The following is a 21,667-nucleotide window of genomic DNA, read 5'->3' as shown; positions in this document are numbered from 1 at the left end:
TACATTATATTATATTATAGTGGGTATCCTAACAGTATTTAAATTTTTATCCTGATGTTTTAGTTACCTGAAGCATAATTGTCATATCTTTACCAGTTTCTCCCTCTCAAATGTACTATAAATATCAAGAATAATTTTCCTGAAGTTGTAGTTTGATTCTGTCAAGACATCTCCTTCTCTCAACTCTCCTATGGTCCTTAATTGCCTCTTTCATAAGATTACAACTTCTAATCAAAGATAAAAATGGTTTTGTCCAGTTCTTTAAAGTATTCACATTCCTATTTGTCAAAGGCCATATCGCTAATTCTATCTCAAGTAATATGTCATTACTTAAGCACATTTTATCTTTCCTATCATATACTTGTAGTGTTTGACTCTCAACCGCATATTTTCAAAATATTATTTAAATTTTTCTTTTTCAAGAAACTTAAATTCTAAGACAAACTTCCATAAAGTATGCATGCCTCTGCATTAGTAATATCCTGTTTGTCTTTTGTCAGTATAACCAATTTATTTGGAATTGTATTTATTCTCAATTTAGTCACATAACATTTAGTTAATATTTTATTAGCCTATATGCAATCTTTCAGTTTACTCCTAAGTTCTAAAGGTGTTTAAAGAAACAACATAATCAGGAAACTCAAAGGTTGCTTATCAGTGATATTCCAGAATGAGTAAACACAATGTCATCTCTTTTAGATGTTTATTCCCAGGAAGCCTATTTGTCTAATATTTTTAGCTCTTCATTTCCATGCTATTGTTTCATTATAACTATACTGAAATCGAAAACGTGCCACTTTCTCTATGTATTGCTGGTCACATCTCATTGCCAAAGTGGCAATTCAATTAGATTTGTGTCATTTACTTTTTTCTTATTTTTAATTTCATCCATCTTTTAGTACTTTAGTCTGTGCCTAATCTTTGATTTAATAATGAGAGTTTATTAAATGATGCAAAGTACAACTTTTCATTAACTTTGAATATTTGAGATGACTATCGTTAGTGGCTTGCTTGGAGTTGATGATTAAAGTGAAACAGAAAACTATAGAGTTCTTTTACTACCAAAATCCTCAAGACGCCATGGAGAATAAATAATGTGGAGAGGGGCAATATTAAGTCAGAACTGCAGCATCTCCATGAAACGCCTAATGATTTATTCACAGATATTGATCTTGTATGTAATTATAAATGAATCATTATGGTTTGTAAAGATTTGACAGTTTATGTGGCAGTTTTGTTCCTCTCAATTAACTGAACTTACTGATACATAGTGTTTCCATTTAGAATTTTTTTTTTTTTTTTTTGAAACGGGGTCTCGCTCTGTCGCCCAGGCTGGAGTGCAGTGGCATGATCTCGGCTCGCTCTGCCAACTCCACCTCCTGGGCTCACACCATTCTCCTGCCTCAGCCTCCCGAGTAGCTGGGACTACAAGTGCCCGCCAACACCCCGCTAATTTTTTTGTATTTTTTTAGTAGAGACGGGGTTTCGCCGTGTTAACCAGGATGGTCTCGATTTCCTGACCTCGTGATCTGCCCGCCTCAGCCTCCCAGAGTGCTGAGATTACAGGCGTGAGCCACCGTGCCTGGCCTAGAATATATTATTAAATAAAAATTTCATATTTTATTTGCGTACATATGCAACATATATTTCAAATGCATACTTTAAGTATTTCTGAAAAGGACATCATCAAGGAAATACAGGATTATTTTAACATACATCACAAATTGGTATAAATGTATTTTTCTGTTTGAAGAAGCTGTTGTGGTCTTCTATTAACATTTTACTAAGAGGTGCTACATAATAGGCTTCCAGCTCTCCAGCTACAGAAGTACTATTTTTTATGTAGATAATCAAAAAAAAAAACAACTTAACTACCCATTTCCTTAGTTTCATGAGAAGCCTGAAACACCCAGGTAGCAGAAAAAAAAATGATGGAAAAGTATTATGCTGTCTATGAGAAAGCCTTCTACTTATAAATACTAAGAACTCTAAACAGAGACAAATCATAAAAGCAGATTTTTACAGATGTGTCATTAGGTGTCACAGTAAGAGGTTTTACTAGCCTTTCCACATCTTGCTTCAACAGACAAGATTATTGTCTATTCCAAGAATATTATGTATTGATTAGTAATACAGAGTATATTACATATTGTTTAGGACAGGATCCCAATTTCACATATTGTTCGTCCCCAACCGGTATACAAGTGAGTTACAAAGAAAACATCACTCCAAACTCAAAGACCAGTTGCATCTCAGTGAGGAAGGATATAAGTTTAGTTTATGATTCCTATGAATATCAGTTCACTGCCCTTATTTTTCTGGAAATCCATTCTTTGAATGGAAGTCAGTTTCTGTGGCATACTGAGAGACTAAATGTTATAATCAATAGGGACTTCTGAACCCACTTTCATTATCAACAATCACACACTCAAATACTTTCATGAATAAGTTATTACATAAATACAGGAAGCTCCTAGCCAGGGATCTATTTTGTGGAGCATTTTAGAAACTGCAGAACACATATTTATATTTAACATATTATTTCTTAATATTGTGCCCCCAAATTAAGTTAATCTGTGTGTGGTAATTAGTAATTATTTTAGGCATTGACTCTTATTGTACATGTTTAAAAATATATCAGATAGCTGGGACTACAGGCGCCTGCCACTGCGCCCGGCTAATTTTTTGTATTTTTAGTAGTTAACACGGGGAGGCTGAGGCAGGAGAATGGTGTGAACCTGGGAGGTGGAGCTTGCAGTGAGCCGAGATCGTGCCACTGCACTCCAGCCTTGGCGAAAGAGCGAGACTCCATCTCAAAAAAATATATATATATATATATAATATATATAATATATATAATAATATATAATATATATAATATATAATATATCAGATAAGAAGAAAAAATATTTTCATAAAGTTCCAACATTTCAAAGATTACCGTGCACATAAATTATTTAACATTTCATCTTAATGTGAAGTTGATGTTGATTTGATTAATTCTCCTTCACCTTTTAAAAATTGTGCCTTATTGAGCATACCAAAAATGAGATTAAAGACAAGTTAGTAAACATTTTTTTTGGCACACAACTACCTGGGAGGTGTTTTCGAAAGAACACACTCAAGTAATAAGTGAGATTCTATCACGCAATCATTCCCTTTAGTCAGGCCAAGGTTTCCTTCTCCCCTTTAAATGATAATAGTAACTACTTAAATCAAAATGAAATTTCTACAATAAATACATATGTTGCAATATTTTGCAACGTTGATGAAGTGCATTGTGTTTGATCATATAGACATATGATGCAGAAACTTTATTTATACCTACAATTCCTAGATAAAACTTTTGCCCTCAGGAAAGTAGGGCCTATATAGGGATATTCTGTGGAAGGTTATTAATAAAGACAAGAATTTCAGAAAAAAAAACTTCCTCAAAATTGAAATAGACTAACCTGTGAAATATTGTCGAACCAGAAAATAATACATTTTTAAATACTAGAGGAACAAGACCTATGAATGATGGCACTGGTAAGTTTTAGAACCATTATATAGATAATGTTCAACAAATTGCAAAAGGACAGGGATTGGAACACACCAAGAAATATTCATATTGTTACGTGCATATATAGTAAATGCATGCAGCCTGGATGGGAGATATGCACATCAGCTTCAGAAAAAGGATTATACCTAGAGTAGGTATTTTCAAAATTGTAGAGAATGGAAAGAAGCTGACAGTTTTAATATTTTTAATATTATTTCAAACAAGGTTTACCTCAAAGATTTGATATCTCCTACATGATGATATTTATAGAGTATAAAAGCATTTTATCTATACTTTTCTCAGGGTTGAGATGTTTAAATTATATATTTATTGTGATAGACAAAATAGTTGTCCCCAAAAGATATCTATATTTTTTTAGAACTCTCCAGTAAAAGAGAGACATATTGTAAGAGATTGTCTCTTGTGATTATGGAGACTGAAAAGTTCCATGTTTGCTCTTTGCAAGTTGGAAAGTCAGAAAAGCTGGTGACATATAGTTCAAAGCCTGAGACTTGGAAAGTCAATAGTAGAGATTCCAGTCTGTGTCGAAGGCCTGAGAAATAGGAGTGGCAGGAGAAGATTGATAACCCTGCCCAATCAGTCAGGCAGAATTAATCCAGCCCTTTTCTACCTTTTTGTTTTATTTAGGCTTTCAATGTATTGGATGGTCTCCACCCACACTAGGGAGGGCAATCTGCTTTATTTGGTCCACCAATTTGAACACTAATCTCTTCTGAAAACACCATCACAGACACGCTCAGAAATAATGTTTAACCAGCTGTCCAGGCATCCCATGGCTCAGTTAAGCTGACACATAAAATTAACCTCATAATGACCAAGCTTTAATCCCTGAAACTTGTGAACATATTCGTTTACATGGCAAAATATACTTCTCAGATGTGACTAACCTAAGAATTTTTAAATTGGCATATTATATTATCTGGGTGAGCCCAATATAATAAAGAAAGGCCTTATAAGTCAGAATACATCAAAGAGAAAGATTTGAATATGCTATGCTGCTGCTGAAGATAAAGAAAGGTGCCACTAGCCATTCAATGCCAAGTAGCCTGTAGAGGCTTAAAAATGCAAGGAAAGAGATTCTTTTCTAGAGTCTCCAGAAGGAAAGCAACTCTGCTGACACCTTACTTTAAGCTCAATGAAAGTTTGGACCTGCAGCTCTGTAAAATAATACATTTATGTTGGTTTAAGCAGAGTAAGTTTGTAGTAATGTGTTTCAACAGCAATCGGAAACTAATATATACATACATAATATACATAATTATACATACACATATGATACTTTAAATTCAGTAGTTTGTTTTAAGCTTAGATTTTAATAGAAGATTTAAAAAGAAAAATAATTTGTCAAAAACGCACAGATGAACTCAAACTGTTCATAATGCTAACAGCAAATAGCCAAAGACCTTACAGGTAATAGCCACAAATGATATTTAAATTTCAGAAAGCTAGCTAGCAGTTCTTGTTAGTAGAAACAAAAGACAGAAAGTAAAAACAAACATTGAAATTTATCTTATTCTAATTGAGTGTTAACATTTACGAACATAATAGAAATGAAACAGATTTTGAAAGCAGAAAAATATGGAAACATAAATAAACCTATTATTTGACTTGGTTTGAAAAAAGTCACTGAAAATAATTTATCCTACTCTTTAAAACTAAAACCAACCACCAAACACACTTAACTCGTGAGATTTTTAAAAAATGAAAATAAATAAAACCTTTAACTTCAAGGAAATCTGCATAAAGATCCAAGTACTCCTCTCCTATGATGAAACTAAAAAGCTGTAATAATTAAATGTAATTGAAATCAAACTGAATGTTATAAAATTAATTTTAAAAGTCAAAATATATATATCTGCATGATAAAAATGGTTTTCTTTATTGACCAATTTACTATGACATTTGCAAAACATTTTTAATAAAATTGTGTGGAAAGATTTAATAGAACTGTGCTCTAAAATAAGCATGGAGCAAGTTCTGTATATATTATTGATGTTTTCCAACATGCAAATTCTTACACATGGAATCACTGGTAAATTTGGTGATCTGTCATACATTGTCATGGTTAGCTGATGAGGCTCTGCTTATTAAAACATGCTTCTCATATCAATTATTTTTTCTGCCTTTACAAAATAGCCAAGTACCTTGATTTGTCTGTAAATAGTAACCATTCACATCCTATCCATTTGTGATTTTATGTGATTTTAATTGAATATCCCAGATACTATTCAATTTACAGTATATATATATACACTGTATTATATACATATATAATATGTATATAATATATGTATACATTTGTATATGTATATAATATATGTATATATTTGTATATTTGTATACATATATGTATATATGTGTATATATAATATGTATATATGTGTATATATATATACACACACATTTGTGTTTAAGATAAGCAATGGAAAACACCTGAGATTTCAGTTCTCAAACCTACGAAGAGTACAACAAGTAGATCCAAAAACTACTTTTCCAAATCCAGTGAGTAGCATTCTTCGCAATGTTTGATCATGAAGCAAAGTTTCTCAAATATGCTCTTAAGAAAAATGATGAAGGCTGGTTAGAAGGCAGCTTAAACTGTTTTCCATAATTAGTTCAGAGACATTTTAATTTAATTTAAATTTAATTTTTATATTTTTGAAGGAAATATTTTTAAAGAAAATATATAAAGAAAAAACACACAAATAACAAGTACAGATTATACCTAAATTTTCTGGAATTGAACACACTCATGAATTCAGGAACTGGGGGGGAAAACAGGCACAGTATTACCTACTCCATAAGAGTCCACTCATGTCCCTTCAGGTTGCAGCATGCCCTCAACACAAGGGTAATACACAAGACCTTGACTGTAGTTGATAGATTGATGTCACTGCTTTTAGGCCATAAGTGGAATTACGTACTATGTTATCGACTGTGCCCAGTTTCTTTTGCTCAGTATTTTACTTACTTACAAAAATTATCTCCATTGTTTTTCATATATTTAATTACTTTACTTGGTTGTCATATAGCAGTGGTTCTTAACTGAAGGGGATTTTGATTCCTGTAAAATATTTGACAATTTTTGGACATATTTCAGGTTGTAACAACTGGGAAGGTAATGCTACTGTCATCCAGTAGGTAGAAAATTCCTACAATACACTGGATAGCCTCCTGCAACAAAAATTATTCAGCTAAAAATATCAACTGTTGAGAAATGCTTCTTTACAGAAATACATTCATGATTATATCACTGTTGATTGATCCATTTTATTGTTAAGTATTTGGATTGATTATACTTTGGGACTATTCTAAATAATGCAACTATAAACATTTTTGTAGCTGTGTTTTGGGTATTTTACAATAGAATTTACCTAGAAGTCAATTAAAAATAGCTCACTAGAAAACATTTTAATACACTTCCAAATAGCCAATAGGTAAAATAATACGCTAAAAGAGAAAAGGGACAATTATATTTAAAATGTATTAGTGCATTCAATATTTTTGTTTTGCTAAGTGTGCAAATAAATATTCAATAAATTTAAATTTGTTTTGAGGAAACAATACCTTTAAAAAACAGTTATTTCAACACTAAAAGTTAGTAATTTAGATGCTCCAATAATCTCAAAAATTCTAGATTAAATACTATATTTAAAGTTATCTGTGGATAATAATATATTTGAATTTTATTACAAAGCACACAGAAGATAGATTTTATATTATTTTCATCATATTATTTCAGACTAATTTTTTAATGAATTTATTTCTAATTTATCTTAACTTTAAGAATCAAAGATATTTAATTTTAAAGAGTTTTCATTTTAAGTATTGTACATGTTTATGGTATACTCCCCCAATATCCCATGCATTACTAAAATTAACAACTAAAATATAATGGAGAATAAAAGGCAATACCTTTCTAATCTTGGTCGTATTACCCCAGAATTTTTCTTCAATGATAAATCAAATGGGTTCTTTCCAATACTTTTTAAAAATTATCCCAAGCAATATATTTATTTTTTGAATTGTTATATTTTGAAATCTACAATGATTTATTTTACTTTTAGTTATACTGACTTCGTAAGTATTTCTATACCAAGTATACATTTTTTAACAATTTGTGACCTACTGTCATCTTAGATACTCTCAGCCTTTAGAAAATGTTTGGCAAATACTGAATGAATGAACTGTCTTAAAGAATTATCTTTTCATGTCATTTTAAAGTAAATATTGGTGTATTGTTAAAAATTTGGGTGCAAGAGTTTAAATAAATGTCTATTTGGAATATTTTCAAAATGTGGAGTCAATATGTAATTTTCAATTTCTTTTTGGGCGCTCTAGTTTTGGTTGGTTTCCTTGTTTTTCTTGTATCTAACATTAAAAATAGGAATATGAGAAATGCTGTATGCCATGGTAACTGAGATTTTAACCTTCCTATGACAAGTTTCAAGTGCTGTCACACTAAAACTCGGTTAGTTTTACAAAACTAATGGTGCCAAAAGCTAGAAAAATAGCCATTCTATAAAAAATAAATTTCAGCAGCTGTGATATAAACTATAAACCAATAGATTAGTCATTTTTAGCAAATTTGGCAGATGTAAATGAGAGAAGAAACTGTAGCTAAATTTCTGACAATTACACACAAAATATTTACACTTTGAGAATGTCAACATTTATAAAATTCTTCATGTTATATAACGTTTATTTTATTTTGAATGGGTAATATTTTTAAGTTTTTTTATAACTAGTTTGCTCTACTATAGCTTTTTAAATGTACACAATATATATTCTAAGGAATGTTAAAAATACTGATATAACAAAGTTTGAAGTGACAACTCAAGCTTAAGGCAACATACTTTTAATTTCAGTTTAATTCTTTTAGAAACCTTTATGTGCTTAGTGATGATTATCATTTATTTAAGGGACAAACAGATTCTGTCTTTAAACATGGAAACAGTAAATAATTTAGGCTTTTGGGAACATTCAATCTCTGTCACAAATATTCAATTCTAAAACCATAATGCGGAAGCAGCAATAGGCAATATGTAAACAAATAAGTTGGCTGTATTACGAGAACATTTTCTTTATAAAAACAACTGATGTGCAAGATTTGGTTTATGGGTCATAGTTTGCAAACCCCTGATTTAGATCATGTCATATATTTTATTGTTATAGAACCAGTAGGTAAGTTTCAGAAATGATTTATGATCCTTCTTTTAGAAACATTCCATACTAAGGATGTTTGCATTTAACATTTCTACAAAAATAATTCAGGAATGCACTACAAATGGTTAAATAAATGTATTGATTTGTGTAGCTGGACATTTTTTCTAAGGGAATAAAACTATACTAAAAATAACTTGAGAAAAATAATAAACAGAGAAGTTATTAATTTAAAAAGAAAGTATTTTTTCTGCCATAAACTTGATTAATTCACAAATGATAATTGCAGAGAACATTGAAACAGAAAGAAAACCTTCTTTTTTAACAAACAAACACAGCCAGGGCCTTTCAGTTTCTAGTCCAACACGTAAGAGCATTGGAAACCATTATTCCCACTTTCACAACAAGGAAAATAAAAGCAAAGCAAAATAAAAATCGATTGTCTTTAGATCCATCAGACAAAGTTGCAGGGCAAACTGCTGTCCTAAAACCTGTTGAGTCAGACAGACAGATAAAGAAATTAATAGGTTATTCACAGCAGCAGCCCAGGAGCAGAAGCCAACAGCTGGAACCAGTATTGGTAAGAGCACTTGAAACCGTAATGTATTAATTGCAAAAGGCTCAGTGTAAACTACTTTGACAGTTAAAAGCTCTGAAGGGGCAAGAAGACACACCGTTGTGAATTTTACTTCCAGAAACCTACCCAGTTCTCAGGGTAACTGTTGAAGAAAATATTTTCCTGTTTCTGGCTGGGGGAGGGAAAAGTAACCACTTGGAAGTATTCTCAGAGTTCCCTGTTGTCCTTAACAAGGCTCATTTTTAGGTAAAACTGCATATCAAAGCGGATTGGGGGATTACCAAATACTAACCTATCTGAGGGAAGAGATATTCCCAGCTGTAGCCCCCTTTAACCACTGATGTTGGGGAAGAGGAATAGCCAATCAAAGATTACTAAAAGACTAATACCTAATTACCAAAAGACCTAATACCTAGGTCTACAGTACAACTCCCCTTGTCACTCAGCTTACAACCACATCGATAGGGTTCCTGTATAGTAACAGGAAGTTACAGCTAAAAGAACTGCAAGCCTCAATCCATGTAAGGTATCTCTTGAAAAATCCAAACATAAGCAGGGAGACAAAACAAGATCACTGGAAAAAATGTTAGCCACTGACATCATAGCTACAAAAAGCAGTAAACACAGCCTAATTCCTTGCCAAAACAACATAAAACGTCACACTAAGAACCTATCTACCTTAGTTCCTGTTATGTAATAATTTTGTCTGGCTTTCTACCAAAAAATGTGCTAAAGGTAACACAACAACCCTGTCTGAAGAGAGGAAGCAAGCATCAGAAACAGGGTAAGACAAAGATTTTGAAGTTATCACAAAGGAAGTTTAAAATAACTGTGATTAATATTTTAAGTGCTATAATGAAAAAGGTAGACAGCATGTACAAACATATGCATAGTATAAGCAGAGGTGTGGAAACAAAGAAAAATCAAAAGGAAATGCTAAAAATAAAAAAAAACATAGTAACAAAAATGAAGGATCTCCTATATGGGCTTATCAGAGAGTGCACACAGCCAGTGAAAAAATCAATAAGCGTGAAGATAAACCATAGATTTGTAACTAAGATACTAGGAGAAAACTCTCAAAACTATAAAACAGGATTTTCAAAAACCATAAGATAATTATAAAATATGTAACATATGCATAATTGTAATAAAAGAAAGAGAAAAAAGATCAAAAGGAACAGAAGAATAATTTGAAGTAACAATGGCCGAGATTTTTAAAAATATTAAGGACAGACACTAAATTACAGATTATGGAAGCTCAGAGAATAGCAACTGAGATAAATACTAAAACATCTACACCTGGATATATTATATTTAAAGTATATGAAACCAGAGACAAACATACAATCTTTAAAAAAGCCTGAAATGAAGAACACTTTACCTCCAGAGGAACAATGATAAGAATTACACTGTGCTTCTCCAGAAACATTTTTAGCAAAAGTGTAGAGTGACATTTTAAAGTGTTGAAAGAAAAACAAAATGAAACACCAGCTTATATTTCTTTATTTGGTAAAATTATTCTTCAAAATTGAAAAAAAAATTAAAGACTTTCTTGACAAAAATTGAATGAATTTGTCACCAGGACACCTGCCTTGAAAGAAAAGTTTAAATAACTTCTTCAGAAACATGGAGAATGAAATGAGTCAGAAACATCGACCTACATTTTAAAAAGAAAGAGTTAGATGGTAAAAATGAGTATACAGTCAAATTTGAAAACTCTAACATTGTAATGATAATGTGTAAATCACTTGTAAATTTAGAATAAAGCTTAAAAGACAACACCATTACAATAATAATACCTACAATAATTTTACAAGGGACACACAGTATAAAAAGATACAACTGTGACATCAATAATTTAAAATGTGGGCAGGGGTTGGAGTAAAAATGTAGTGTATTTTATCCAAAAGACATGAATTAATGAGCTTAAAAATGTATGTCATAATTATGAGATATTTTGTAAGCCTCAGTAAGATACACAATAGAGAAAAAGTGAAGGATAAAAGTATATTACTAAAGAAAGTAATCTAATCACTAAGGCAAACAGCAAAAGGAAGAAAAGAACAAAGGACTTATAAAACAACAGAAAACAATTTAAAAATAGCAGAAGTAAGTAAACAATAACTTTAAATCTAAATGACTTATATCCTTTAATCAAAAGACATAGAGTGGTTGAATGGATAAAGAAACCAGGCCCAACTACATACATCTTGCAAGAGACTCACTTCACTTCTATGGATACATATAGAGTGAAAGTGAAAGAATAGAAAAAGATATCCCAGGTACCAAGGGAAACAAAAAATGAGCAGTACTTTCATCAGAAAAAAAAGACTTTAATTCAAAAACTATAAAATAGGACAAAGAAGGTCATTATATGATGATAAATCAATTAACCAGGAAGAAATGGTAAATATACGTGCATCCAGTATAGAAACACTGAAATATGTAAAATACTAGTAGATTGGAAGGGAGAGATAGACTATAATACAACAATATTAAGGGACTTCAATAACCCACTTTTAGCAATGAACAGAGTATTGAGACAGAAAATCAATAGAAAAACATTGGATATAAACCACACTTGATACAAAATAGACCTAACAGACATACAGGACATTCCATCCAACAGCAGCAGAATATACATTCTTCTCAAGCACAGAGAGAGCATTCTCCACAATAGATCATACATTAGTCCACAAAACAGGTCTTAACATATTTAAGAATATAGAAATCAAATCAAGTATCTTTTTGGACCATAATGGTATGAATCTAGAAATCAGCATCAGCAAGAATTTTGGAAAATCTAAAAATACATGTAAATTAAACACCATGCTTCTAAACAACCAATGGGGCAAAGAGGAAATTTTAAAATAAAAATTTAAAATATTATAATATAATAAACATGAACATATAATACACCAAAATTTTAAAAACACAACAAAAGCAGATCCAGAAGAGAAATTTATAACAATATATGCCTATATGAATAAGGAAGAAAAATTTCAAATAAACAAACTGTTATACCTCAAGGAATTAGAAAAAGAACAAACTAAGACCGAAGAAAATAAAAAGAATAAAACAATAAATATCAGATCAGAAATAAAACAGAGATTAGAAAACAGTTTTAAAAAGGGAGTTGGTTTTCTGAAAAGATAAAATACACAAATTGTAGGTAGACTGAGAAAAAAAGAGAAAATTCAGGTAATTAAAATCAGAAAAAAAGAAGGTGCATTACAATCGATAGTACAGAAATACAAAGGGTCATGAGACCAGGATGAATAATTAAACCCCAACGAAATGCATCACCTTGAAGAAATGGATAAATTTCTAAATATACACAACCTTCTAAGACTGAATTATGAAGAAATAGGAAACCTGAACAGACCATTAACAACCAAGGAAATTGAATCAGTAATAAAAAGTCTGCTATCAAAAAAATGCCCAGGACCTAACGGCTTCACTGCTGATTTCTACCAAACATTTAATGAATTAATACCAATCCTTATCACAGCATTCAAATATATAAAGAAGTAGGGATGCTTCCATCTCGTTTTACCAGGCCAGTTTTACCCAGATACTAAATATAGACAAGGGCACTACCAGAACAGAAAATTATAGACCAATTTTCCTGATGAACACCCATGCAGAAATCTTCAAAACAACACTAGCTAATTAAAATCAATCAGAAGGAACATTCACCGTGATAAAGTGAGATTTGTTCCAGGGATACAAAAATGTTTCAACACACTCAAATATATAAATGTGACAGACAACATTAACAGCATTAAGAACAAAAACTATATAAGCATGTCAATATTTGCAGAAAAGACATTTGACAAAATTCAACATTCTTTTATAATAAAAACTTTCAATAGTTTATGTATAAAGGAAGGTGTATCAACACAATAAAGGCCATATGTGACAAAAATCACAGCTAACATTATAGTAAATAGTGAAAAGTCAAAACCTTTTTCTGTATGTTTAGGAACAAGACAAAGTGCTGACTCTTACCACTTCTGTTTAACATTCTACTAGAAGTTTTTGCCAGAATAATTTAGCAAGAGAAAGAAAAAGAAAAGATATCCAAATTTAAAAGGAGAAAGTTAAAGTGTCCTTGTTTGGGGACAATATGATCTTATGTACAGAAGGCCCTAAAGATTCCTGCAAATCTACTATAACTAATAAACTAATTCAGTAAAGTATCAGGATACAAAATAAACAATTAAAAATTATTAGTGTTTCCACATGCTAACACTGAACTATGTCAAAAAGAAATAAAAAATTGTATTTACAATAACTACAAAAAATACATAGGAAAATATTTAACCAATGAGGCAAAAGTTCTGTACCCTGAAAACTTTAAAAGATTGGTGAAAAAAATTGAAGAAGACACAAACAATGTGAAAGTTATCACATGTTCATGGATTGGAGGAATTACCTACATTATTGTTATAATGTCCATACTATCCAAAATGATTCAGATATTCAACGTAATCCTTACTAAAATTCCAATGACATTTTTCACAGAAATAAGAACAATCCTAAAATTTGTATGGATCCATAAAAGACCCCCAAAGCATTCTTCAGCAAAAAGAAAAAGGATGGAGACATCAGACTACCTGATTTTGAAACAACACAAAGTTTTAGTAATTAAAAAAGTATAGTACTGGCATACAGAGACATAGACCAATGGAGCAAAATAGACAGCCCACAAGAAAATCTGTGCATTTGTGGTCAATTAATTTTTGACATAAATCAAGAACACACAAGGAAGAAATTACAGTCTCTTTAATAAATGGTAATGGGAAACTCAATATTGACATACAGAAGAATAAAATTAGACCTTCGACTCACACCACATATAAAAATCAACTCCAAATGAATTAAAGACTTACATGTAAGTTCCAAAACTTTAAAACTACTAAAAGTAAAATTAGGAGAAGGGCCCTATGTCGTTGTTCTGGGCAATAATTTTTTGGATATGACCCTAAAAGTCTAGGCAACAAAGGCAAAAAGCAGACAAATAGGAATACATCAAGTGAAAAAGCTTTTGTACAGCTGATAGTTACAGGAGGTAGCCAAATGCCTGGGCAGATAGGGACGGATCCCTGATGAAACCTCACCTCTGAGCCAAAGACAGCTTAAAACCTTAAAGCCAAGCTAAAAGTTAAATCCTCAGACCAGAGGGAGAACTTGTCTTCCTGTTTGGCATGCCTTCTGTTGATTGATCCCCACACTTCACCTAGTTTAAATATACCTACCCTTTCCTAATTGGTTTTCTACACTGTTGTGGCCACCTTTGAGTGGTGTCTTCCCTTAAACCTTTTTTGCATACTCACAAACCAATCAGCACACACTCCCTATTCGGAGTCCATAAAAGGCCTCAAACCCAGCCATATGTGGGGAATTTCCCACCTTTGAGTACAGGGACCACCCCCGTGTTTTCTCTTCATTGAAAGCTTGTTCATTACTCAATATAATTCTTCTCTGCACTCCTCACCACTCAATGTCCAGCATATCCTCATTCTTCTTGGGCATGGTATAAGAGCTCAGAAACCACCAAACATGGGTACAAGCTATAACACAGGTGAGCCTGGGCACACCAATGTGGCTGAGCAGGGTCTGAGCAAGGGGTTGCTGGCCAGAAGTCTGCAGCTTGCAAAGTGACTGAGAAGAAAAATCCTATATCACAGCCAAAAAAAAAAAAAAAAAAAAAAAAAAAAAATCAACAGAGTGAAGAGACAACTATGAAATGGTATAATATATTTGCAAACCATGCATATAAGTGGCTAATAACTAAACCATATAAAAAATTAAACAACTCAGTAGTAAGAAAACAATCTAATTTAAAAGTGAGCAAAGTACCTAATTAAACATTTCTAAAAATAAGAATCACAAACAGCCAACAGGTATATAAGAAAAATACTCAACATCACTAATCCTCAGGGAAATATAAAACCAGAATGAGATATCACCTCAAACCTGTTAGAAAGGGTTATTATCAAAATGATAAAAGATAAGTGTTGGTGAGCACGTAAAGAAAAGGGAAGCCTTGTATACATTGTTGGCGGGAATATGAATTAATACTGCCATTATGGAAAACAGCAAAAATGTTTCTCCAAAAAATAAAAATAGTGTCACCCTATGATCCAGTAATCTCACCCCTGGATATATATCCAAAGGAAACGAAATCAGCATGTCAAAGAATGAGCTGCACACCAATGTTCACTGAAGTATTATTCACAATAGTTAAGCTATAGAATCAAACTGTGTTCATCAATGGATAAATGAATAAAGAAAATGAACTTAGGATTTATATTCTCTACCCTTCTCACCACTTAATGTCCAGTGTATCCTCATTCTTCTTGGGCATGATATAAGAGCTCAGAAACTGCCGAACATGAGTACAAGCTATAACACAGTTGAGTTTGGGCATGCCACTGTAGCTGAGCAGGGCCTGGGCAGGGGGTTGCTGGCCAGAAGTCCCGGCTTGCAAAGTGGCTGAGAAGAAAAATCCTACATCACACTGGATTTATATATATCACTCGCGCACACACACACACACACATACACACACACACACACAATGACAACACACACACACACACAACACACACAAACATTTATGACAACATAGATGAATCCGTAGGACATTATGGACATAATGTTAAGTGAAATAAGCCAGACACAGAAAGACAAATACTGCATGACCTCACTTTTATGTGGAACCTAAAAATATTAACTCATAGTACCACAAAATTGAATGGTGGCCACCAGAGGCTGGGGTTGTGGGAGGGAGTATGGTTGAGGAGATGTTGGCCAAAGGATACAAAATTTCATTCGGGTTGGAGAAATAAGTTCAAGAAGTCTATTGTGCAATGTGATGACTGTAATTAAAAACAATGTATTGTATTCTTAAAAATCACTGAGAGTAGATTTTAAGTGTTCTCACCACAAAAAAATGAAAGAATGTGAGGTAATTCATACATTAATAAATTCTATGTAGCCATTCCACAGAGTACATATATTTCAAAACATAATGTTTTATATGATAAATATATTCAACCTTATTTAGCAATTAAATTAATTAATTAAAAGTAAGAAACTGTAGCAAGATTGCAGATACAAGTTTAATATAGATAAGTCAAGTGATTTCTTCTATACCAGCAAGGAGCAACTTAAATTTGAAATTAAAAATAAGCACTATTTACATTAGCATCACCTTCCCCACTCCTTCCCCATAAAAATAAAAAGAAGAAACAAGAGGGTGATTTGGGTATAAATCTAACAAAAATACGGGCAATATCTAAATGATAAAAACTACAAAACTCTGAGGAAAGAAATCAAATTTGTTTTAAATCATTGGAGAGATTTTTCGAACTCATGCATAGAAAGACTTTAGGCTGTTCGTTTTCCTCAATTGACAAATAGATTCAAAACAATTCCAATCAAAATCCCAAGTACTTACATTGTGGATATAAAAAATTAAACACAGACAAACAGAAAAGATTCTAAAACGTGTATGAAAAGCCAAATGACCCAAAATAACTAACACGCTATTTAAGAAATTCTAATTGGAGTGCTGACAGTACCTGATATCCAGACTTACTGTATAGCTACAGTAATCTATAAAATGTGATATGGGCAGAAATAGTAAACAATCAGAACAATGAAAACAGAAAACAGAGCCCAGAAATAGATCTAAACAAATAGAATAAACTGATACTTGACAAAAAAAAAAAAAAAGAGCAATCCAATGGAGAAAAATACAATCTTTTCATTAAAAACTGCTTTAATAATTGGACACATTTTTAAAAAAGAATCTAGGCAGATTTTATACCTTTTTTTTTTTTAATTTGGGGCGAGTCTTGCTCTCTCGCCCAGGCTGGAGTGCAGTGGCGCGATCTTGGCTCACTGCAACCTCCACCTCCTGGGTTCACACCATTCTCCTGCCTCAGCCTCCCAAGTACCTGGGACTACAGGCACGTGCCACCACTCCCAGCTAATTTTTTTTTTTTTTTTTTTTTTTTTGTATTTTTAGTAGAGACAGGGTTTCACCATATTGGCCAGGCTGGTCTCGAACTTCTGACCTCGTGATCCACCCACTTAGGTCTCCCAAAGTGCTGGGATTACAGGCATGAGCCACCACGCCCGGCAAGATTTTATATGTTTAAGTAATTTACCACAGAGTTTGTAAATCATAATACTATAGAACGACTTAGAAGATTGCATAAGAAAAAATATAGATTATCTTGGATATGATGATGACTTTTTAGATAAAACAAAAACACCAAACGCATAACTCATGAAAGAACAAAAACTTGTTAAGTTAGATTTCATTAAAATTTTAAAATTCTGTTTTGCAAAATAACGTTATAGAAGAAAACATGAAGCCACTGACTTGGAGAAAATATTTGCAAGACACATGTCTGATAAAGAAAGTGTGCTGAAAATAAGCAAAGAGGCTTTTAAATTCAATAACAATGAGAAAACAAAATACCTAATTTTAAAAGGGGCACAAAAATTCTGAATTTCCATTTCACCAAAGATATACAAATAGAAATAAGTGTATGAAAAGATGCTCAACATCACATCGCTATGAAATTAAGTTAAAAAAATTAAAACAAATTTTACTCTATCTACACTTAAACCCCAAAACACCAGCAATTTCAAATGCTTATGAAGACATTGATCAACAGGAACTCTTTAATTACTGGTAGGAATGCAAAATGGAACAACCACTTTGGAAGACAGTTTGAAAGTTTCTCACAAAGCTTAACATAGTCATATCATACGATCAAGGAATTGTGCTCCTCATATTTACCTAAATGAGTTGAAAATTTATAGCCACACAAAAAGCTCCACACAAATGTTTATTGATGCTTGATTGATAATTACCGAGTCAAAATTAATGACAGACCAAACAATCCACACTTCTTAATAAACTGTTGGTCAGAGAGGAAGTTTTGAATAAATTTAAAAAGAACATTGAATGACAATAAATATTTAAATTGCCAGATTTGTGGTTTATAACTACAGTATTGCTGAGAAAAACATTTACTTCATTATATGTTTATATTAGAAAAATCTATATTAAATAACTAAGTTTCCAACTTAAGAAACTAGAAAAAAAGAGCAAACTAAACCCAGATCAAGTAGAACGAAGAAAATCATAAAAATGAAAATAGAAAAAAATCAGAAAATAAAAATTAAACAGAAAGCCAGCTCTTTGAAAAACTCAGTAAAACTAACAAGCCTTTAAGAAGACTAACAAAGATAAAAGAGACAAGACACAAATTATGATACTAAGAATAAAATAGAGAATTATGAGTTGTAAATATTTAAAAAGGAATACTACAAAAAAACTCTACACATATAAATAATACAACTTAGTAAAAAGGCATTATTTCCTAGAGAAGTATATACTACATTAACTTATTCAGTATGAAACATAAAACTGTAAAGCACTCTTACTAAGAAAATTGAATCTGTAACTAAAATTCTCTCCAAAAATGTTATCTCCAGGAACAGATAATTTGACCAAATATTTTAAAAGGTAGTAATGCCGATTGCAAGAGGTGCAAGATAAGTAAATTTGTAAAATAAAGTTTGATAGTATAAACCTGGGCATATATCTTAGACTAGAAAAATGGATGCTTTAAAAAATAAAAGCCCCTCAAAAATATTCCTGAATGTGCATTTACAATCTTAGGGGAGTTTAGTATATTCTGAAATAAAAAAATCCCTGTAATTTAAAAGGCAGACTTTATTTATTTAGAAAAAGTAATACTGAGAAGATTAACAGAAAAGCAATTGAATTTAAATTAAAAATACTTGTAATATAAAGACAACTTATGTTACATACAAAGGACTAACCCCCCAAAACAATAGAAAAAAGGGCAGGAATATGAAAATGCAAGTCATATAATAGCAAATTCAAATGACCAGCATACATATGAAAATATACTGAAATTTACTGCTAGTCAGGGAAATGCAAGTTAAAGTAAGAATGAGATATCACATTACACATATCAGTCTGACAAAATTAAAATGAGTAATAACATCTATTGTCAACAGGAATGCAGGCTTAAAGTACTCTCCTACAATGCTAGAAGAGATGTGAATTGTTTAAAAAAACCTTACAAAGCCATCTGGCAACATCTAAAAAAATTAAAACCGCATTTACACTTTGTTCCAACAATTCCATTTCTGGGAACCCATCCCTAAGAGTAAAAAACACACTTGTTTATGAGAAGAGAAGTTCAAAGAGGTTTATTTTCACATACTTTGCAATCATCAAAAGAGGACTAACAATAATAAAATATCAATTGGTCAACCCTTTTATAAAACAATTTCAAAGCATATATTGGATCATTACCAATGTATTAAAGCAATTAAACCTAGCTTTGAGTGATACATTCAGAAAGGTGTGCATAATAACTGTCACATTTTTGATGAGATGAGTAATGACACACATTTCCATATATATAATCAGATGACCACAAGCCAAAGTGTGAAAGAATAAAAAAACAAAAATCTACCTGGGGGCATACCGTATTTTATTCTGCTTCATGTTATTGCATTTCACAGATAATGTATTTTTTTCAAATTGAAGGTTTGAGGAAACGCTCCACCCAGCAAATCTATCAGCACTTTTTTTCTAACAGTGTGTGCACAATTTATTTCTCTGTGTTACATTTTGGTCATGCTCACAATATTTCAAAGCTTTTCATTATTATTGTAACTTTTATGGTGACCTGTGATCAGTGGTTTTTGATGTTCCTATTGTAATTGTTTTGGGTCAGCATAAACTGCATTCATACAAGATGGCAAATTTAATAAATAAATATTGCATGTTCTGATGGCTACACCAACCAATCATTCCTACATTGATCTCCTTCTCAGGTCTTGCTATTCCCTGAGACACGAATATCAAAATTAGGCCAATTAATAACCCTACAATGGCATCTAAGTGTTCAAATGAAAAGAAGATTCGTATGTCTCTCGCTTCACATCAAGAGCTAGAAATGATTAAGCCTAGTGAAGGCATACTGACAGCCAAGACAAGTTGGAAGCTAGGTCTCTTGCACCAGTTAGCCAAGTTGTGATTGTGAAAGAAAAGTTTTCCTAGAAAATAAGAAAAGTTTCTCTAGAAAAGTAAGAAAGCAAAATGGCTTTATTGCTGATATAGAGAAAGTTTTAGTAGTCTGGATGGAAGATCAAAACAGCTGCAACATTCCTTTAAGACAAAACTTAATGGAGAGCAAAGTCCTAAGTCTCTTTAATTCTGGAAGCTTGAAAGAGGTGAGGAAGCTACAGAAGAAAAGTTCAATGCTAGCCGACTTGGCTCATCAGTTTTATGGAAAGAGGCCATCTTCATAACATAAACATGAAAAGTGAAGCAGTAAGTGCTGATGTGGAAGCTGCAGCAAGTTATCCAGATGATCTAGCTGAGATAATTGATGAAGGTGGCTACACTATACAATAGATTTCAATGTAGAGAAAACAGCCTTCTATTGGAAGAAGATGTCATTTAGGGCTTTCATAGCTAGAGAGGAGAAATCAATGTCTGGCTTCTATTCTTTAAATGACTGGATGACTCCCTTGTTAAGGGCTAATGTACCTGGTGACTTAAGTATTTAATTTTTTTGTACAAATGTATGGGATACTTGAAAAATTCTGTCACATGTATACAAGGTGTAGTTATCAAGTCAGAGTATTTAGGATGTCTATCACTTGAGTACATTGCATTTTTGTTACATATAGTTACCCTACTCTGCTATCAAACATTGAATATATTCATTTTATCTTACTGTATGTTTGTACCGTTTAACCCAGTTCTCTTCATTCTCTCCCCTCCCACTCACTCATTCTTCTCGGTCTTAGTTGTCTATGTTTCCCCTGTCTACCTTCATGTGATTCCATCCTTGAGCTCCCATGTAAAAGAGAGAACATGAGATAGTTGCCTTTTTGTGCCTGGCTTAGGTCCCTTAAGATAATAACCTCCAATTCCTTCCACGCTGCTGCAAATGACATGATTGTATTCTTTTTTGTGACTGGATATTATTCCATTGACTATATCTTCCATATGTTCTTTATTCATTAATCTGTTGATGAATGCTTAAGTTGATTCCATATCTTTGCTGTTGTGAATAGTGCTAAAGTAAACTTGTGAGTGTAGGTATCCTTTGATATAGTGTTATTGTTTTTTTTTCCTGTGGGTAAATACCCAGTTGGTGAGTTTAAGTTAAAGCCAATACTCATTTACCATTCTGAAAATTCTACAGCCCTAAAGAATTATGCTAAATCTACTCAGCGTATGCTCTACAAACGGAACAATACAGCCTGGGTGACAGCATATCTGT

At 32.2% G+C, this 21,667-nt stretch overlaps 1 long non-coding RNA gene across 1 annotated transcript; it reads left to right on the top strand.

Moving 5' to 3' along the window:
* The first annotated feature begins 136 nt into the window (after window positions 1–136).
* Window positions 137–20,751, top strand: LOC115835214. The gene is made up of 3 exons (XR_004030209.1): window positions 137–147; window positions 12,715–12,723; window positions 20,672–20,751. It is a non-coding gene; the product is annotated as an uncharacterized LOC115835214 (long non-coding RNA).
* Window positions 20,752–21,667: the final 916 nt, after the last annotated feature.

This window comes from Nomascus leucogenys, chromosome 5 (genome assembly GCF_006542625.1).
Source record: "Nomascus leucogenys isolate Asia chromosome 5, Asia_NLE_v1, whole genome shotgun sequence".
Taxonomy (NCBI): Eukaryota; Metazoa; Chordata; class Mammalia; order Primates; family Hylobatidae; genus Nomascus; species Nomascus leucogenys.
This window is presented reverse-complemented; position numbering and strand designations above follow the sequence as displayed.